This window comes from Malurus melanocephalus, unplaced genomic scaffold (assembly GCF_030028575.1).
Source record: "Malurus melanocephalus ecotype Western Australia unplaced genomic scaffold, MMel_1.1 scaffold_144, whole genome shotgun sequence".
Lineage (NCBI taxonomy): Eukaryota > Metazoa > Chordata > Aves > Passeriformes > Maluridae > Malurus > Malurus melanocephalus.
This window is the reverse complement of record NW_026623376.1, coordinates 861,482-867,301: the sequence shown is the minus strand read 5'-3', so window position 1 is coordinate 867,301 and position 5,820 is coordinate 861,482.

Here is a 5,820-nt window from a genome sequence, read left to right as displayed (position 1 = left end):
ACCTGTAGAGACAAAAAACACATCAGATTTGTAAGACCACATCTAGAAGTGTATTGTGTCTTTATTTTTATTGGTTTAAAAAAAATCAATATATTTTTCCATAATGTTCTGCATGCTCATTAAAGATGTCTGCTTTCTTTGTGCTTATTTTCAAGTGGATGGGGTTCTTTTTTAGGTCCTGAGCCGCAAGAACTGCACTGTGCAATGATTTAGCTTCCCTGGTCAACCTTTATGAATAAAAACTTAATTTTTGTCACTTTTTGCCTTTGTAGTTTTTTCTCCTGTTACAGTCCATATCTGCTGACTTGTACATAGCAGGTGAATATACATGGCAAAGGCCTCAGTGCCTTCACAGGTTGCTGCTGACCTCCTGAACCAGCCTGGATGCTCTGAGATGCCTCTCCAATTACCTTGAGACCCTTCTCTTGGCTGTAGGTCACCTTCATTTCAAAMCCAAATTGCTGAGGATGAAGATTTATTCTGCTCACTTCAGTGACACTTTGAATCAGCATCACTGAAAAACCCAAACCCCAGCTCTCAGGTGTGCCTTGGGATCAATTCATCATCACTTGCTRGCTTTTATTTGCAGTAAACCAGATTTCTCTGAAAACTGGAGGGATCTTGTTTCATGAGCCGGGGAGAGCTCAGTGAAAGCAGCAATCAGYTGATACCTCCAGTTCCAAATCACACCAGGCAAATCCTGAACAAGAATCCCCAAAGGTTTCCTGATCTCCTGATCTGAAGTTCTGCCCTTCTTGTAACCAAAGGGAACTTTTGAACCTACTTCAATGGTGCCAGAGCGACTTTCTCCTCAGGATTTTATTTATGGGTGGTTTTCAGTGTGGGTGTAGCACTTGCCTTTCCAGTCCCAGCTTTCTGTCTGTGTTACCTCTGTCCAAAAGTCACAGCTGGGGAGCCATGCTCACTGCCAAAGAAAAGAGTTTGTTTTACCTGTCAAAGCCAGGTGTATGGACATGTGGCCCACAGTTAAAAGTGTCACAGGGAGCGTCATCCAGATCCAACACCAACTTTTCTTGAATTAAAACAAKTAATTAGTAAAGACCTCAAGGACCAACTCTTCCCCGTTTATTTCCTTTACAGATGGCAGCATCCAAGTTCCAGTTATTTCTGTCTTGGAAAATAAAAAAGTCTACCAGAGGAAAAGGAATGTGAGTTTGCAGCAGAGTTTGGTACCTGGAAGACTCCAGGCTTTAGTGCACGCTCCTGATTTATGGTGTACTTGTTAAAACCACTTGTTCTTGTCATAACAAAGCAGATCGAAGTGAAGCTGGGTAGAAGGTCCCCTTCTAGTTGGCACTTCATCATGGCTTCTTACTCTGTCTTAGGTTCTGGGGGTTTACAGTTATATAAAACTTAATGAATCAGTATACTTTAGATTTCCTTCCTAATGCATATGGGTTCAATTAACTGCACTGTTTGCTTATTTAAGCGTTTTCATTAAATTGCTTTACTATATTTTCCCGCAATTGAAAGGGAACATGGTGGGGCTGATGCCATCTGCCACCATCAGTTTAGCAGAACCTTTTTCTTTGTTCAGGTCCACTCTGTTTTATTAGAAGAGACCTTCCTACCCCCAGTTCCCTGTGTGCCATKCACTTATTGCATTCTGCTCTTCTGACTGCAGACTGATAAATAAAAAGCTTGTGCAAGAGCCTTCATGTATGGTATTTTTAAGGGTCTCTTTTACAAGATCAGTTGTGTTTTGTCCCCCACCCCCCTTCTCTCCCCCCGCTTGCAGATTCCCTTTTTGCTCCAGCTTGTGAATAAAGAATTGTTGCTATTACAATGGCTCTCAGCTCTGCAGGGTGGGGGATTGCTGTGGCCAAAACACTCGGCCCAAAAAGAACAAGGCAGGAGAGGCTTTTCCCTCACTTTTAAGGATCAGCTGATCCTGTTCATCTCACCAAACCTTCCTGAAGGTCCTTCTCATGGCAGGGGATGGTGTCCCTGCCCTCACCCGCAGCTGATTTTCTGGATCTGGTGCTCTCAGAGCAGCWCAGAGGGAGTGTTTTATTCCATTCCTCATTGTTGTTTTGCTCCATCCTTTTGAGCTGCATCTTGCTGTGTGAGTGCTCACTGTGAGTGGCCCTGAGCATCCYCAAGGGCTGGTGGTCCCAAGGGCTGCCAACATCCCTCCAAAACACCCCACACCACCAGGGATGTCCATCAGGGATGGACAGTGCCTTCCCTGCTTTACAAACTGAACTGAATGAACTCACCCMCTGATTTGGGGTGCAGTCTGCACCCTGTTACACAAAGCAAATGCTTTATAGCCATCTCTAATAGGAAAAAAAACCTCCTGGGGAATATAACAGAAGAAGAAAAACATTCATCCTGAAGGACCCTCATCCAGAGGTTGGCTTTTTCATTTGGAAAGGCAGTGTTTGATATTGCATCATTTATCTGCCATCTCTGGGTTAGGGAGCAGAGAAGGCATTCGTGCTCCTGGAGCAAAGTGGTATTTTGCAATACAGTCTGAGGTGGAAAACGCCCCAGCATTTATTATTTTCTGTTCTCTGCTACGGGCATTTTATGTAAGAGAAGGTGCAAAGACAATAAATAACTTGCCCTAAAGGTACACAATGAATCTGTGGCAAAGCCAGCAAGAGAAAAACTTTTAACCATTTCTTGTAAAAGCCCTCCCCAAAGTCTGAGGGAGCTGCTGTGTTTGTGGAGGGCCAGAGGATGAGACCCTCACCCAGCCTGTGACCCTTTTTGTGGAAGGGTTTCAGTTTATAAAGCAATGTACCAGACCAAACGTCTCCAAGAAAAGAAAAAAAAGAAAGAAAGAAAGAAAATTAAAGAAAGAAAGAAAAAGAAAGAAAAGAAAGAAAGAAAGAAAGAAAGAAAGAAAGAAAGAAAGAAAGAAAGAAAGAAAGAAAGAAAGAAAGAAAGAAAGAAAGATAATGAAAGAAAGAAAGAAAGAACCCTTCAAACTCTCTTGTTTGCAGTGAAGTGAAATAAGGGAAAAAAAGGCAAAATGTGGAAAAATGCATTTAAACCAGAAAGAAAAGCATTCCCTCTTCCCCAAATGGTAAGACTTTTTCTTCCTTTTCTTGTTTCCGAGATGGTTTTCCAATTTCTGTTTTTTTCTATGAAAAATGCAATGAAACCAATGCACCAAAGACATTGCAAAACACGACTGAGTTGCCAGATTAACCTTGGAGGGGGAGTGGGAGGTGAGGATTACCTGGAGAAACATCAGTTTGTACCCTCGACTGTATCCCAGTCYCCCCCACCCTCTCTGCTGAGCTCAGGGACCTGAAACTCTGCTAACAGCCCTGCATGCAGCTGCTGGGATTTGCCAAAATCACAAGGAATCACCCAAAAAACACCCAAATGATGCTGAATCTGGGCTCTGGGAGACTTTCTGAGAGCAGCTTGATAGTCGTACCAACTCCAATCTCTCTTTTTGGTGCCCTTTCTTCTAGAAGTGAGGCATAAAATGAATTTAAGCTGCTGGCTGTGGTAAACATTCCCTCCAAACATGCCTGTTCTTGATACCCCAAATGCAGATATTCAGTTGTGGAAAGAAGTGGAGAAAGAAAAGAAAAAAAAAGAAACAAAAGAAAAGAAATGAAATGAAAAGGATAGAGAGAAAAACCCCCCAACGCTTCCAAGACACTAAAAATAGACTCTGATCACTTACCAAATGGTAAAATGAAAATGATTTGCTTTGAATAGTCTCCAGAAAGGCTCAGATACAATGTCTTGTGGAGCAAAATTGAATCAGTTGAAAGTGCAGACGCCAGCTCAGCCTAATCCCTCCCAGCTGCTTTGCTTTCCTTTTTTTCCAACAAGCAGCCCCTAAAAGTCATCTCCCTAATCCTGCAAACTGAAATTCAATCTTGTATTTTTTTTTTAAATCAAGTTTCAAGCCTGGGGCTTGCAGGGTGGGGGAAGAGGAGGAGGGAGGGCTTTGGGGTTGCCTCCTTCCCCTCGCCCTGACTGCAGTAAACACAGCCTTGAATTCAAGGAAAAGCTTTAGACTACAATTCACTTGGCTTGAGCCAAACACACAAATCTGATGCCTTTAAAGCCCCTCCAGCAGACGGGAGATAGCTTTGAGATGTTCACTAAATGGCTGTCTGGTTGCTGCCTTTTTTTGTTGCTGATTGGGGGCCCAAGGAGACCTTGTCCCTGGGTTATTTTTTCTTTCTTTTTTTTTTTTTTGGTGTCTGCTGTTATCAGTGAATTTGGGTTGGGCATTTACCTAATGCAAAGAGCGAGACAAACAATTTCTCACAGAGGCTGGTGATTGCAGCCAGCAGTGCATGTCCGGGCTCTGCTATCTCAGGGAATACCGAGAGGTATTTATGACACTTTCCCAAGAGTTTCCCGACTCCTGCCCTCCACTCCCCCGGTTCCTGCCACGTGTGCAGCTTGCAAAGACTCAGGAAAGCCTCCTGGGGCATCCCAGTCATCAGCTCCTTCCATGGCACTTGGAAGCATAATTCCATGCACTTCCAAACTTGCTTTGTCAGTCATTGCCACCTGATGGTTCACTGATCCCAAATATTTTTGGCAGCAAATGATACTGGTTTGGTTTTGGAGAGTGATTGAGAATAGATAAAGTAACAGCAAAATGTTCAAAACCAAATCCTACGGCTCAGCATCCTGATAATTCAAATTCCTGGGTCTGAGCTCTTCCAAACTCGGGGTTTCAGAGGTTTTTCCCCATTCAGCCATGCAGGTTGGCCCTATGAAGCTTTTGTTTGAAYMCAGGTCAGGGTCCAGAATCTGAGCWGGAAAWAAAAGATGTCCAAGAAYAAGGAGAGGAYATTGATTTTGCTGTATAGAAACTCCCCCAGAGCAGCTGCAGGCAGGTGTAGATTCACCTGGTCAGCAAAAGATTCTGAGAGCCAAAGGAAAACAGGAAATAAACCTTTMATGGAAAGAGTGGAGAGCTGAGGTGGGAACTTTTGATATGACTTCTCTTACCCTGGCAGATATGACGACAATATCCCTCACCATGAAAAATCACACTTTTCACCGATGCAGAGATTTTCCCAACATGCCCTTTTCCTCATTTTGTTGGCATAATGACTTTGACTCCCCCACCACATCAGAAGCAAACTTTTCTTTGTTTGCAACTGATTGTTGTTTCTGCTCTGAGATACAGGCAGTTCCATGACATTTACTCAGACAATACCCCTGCTCTCATCAGTCTGACACAAGGCTGGGTCACTGACAGGGATCAAGGCATGACTGCTGGAGTAGTGTGGAACTGAATAGTAGTAGTGGAACTGAATTAACTCTTGCCTAAGGAGAGAGAGCAGGTTGGGCACCCAGATCAAATGGCCCCTGGTGCTGGTTGCTGGATTTTATGGTGTAAACTGATGGACAGTTGAGATAAACATACATAATGAAATGGGTAGAGATAGACAGGTACATGGGGGATGGATGGATTAGAATAATTGGCATAATTACACAGATATACACAGGGGCTGCTGTGCAGAGAGTGGATAATTCGATATTAATACAGAAGATGTGATGGTGGATGAAAAATATGTGCATTTGATATGGACTAGGTGGCCTAGCCAGGGGTGAGGGTGGTCTTGATGCGTGTCAGGAACAGAAGTGGGATGTGTTGTGTTAGGGCAAATCCTGCTTGGGTGAGCAGAAAGTTTATCTGCAGCTGGCTGGATGGAAGAGTGGAGCTGGGAGTGAGGGGGGTGACGGGCTGCACCGTGAACTGGGGGATGGATATGGGGACAGAAGAGGGGTGGATGGATGTGCCAGAAAATAGAAATATTTTAAAATATAGAACTAGGTATGGGAAAACTATGGAAGAAGGGA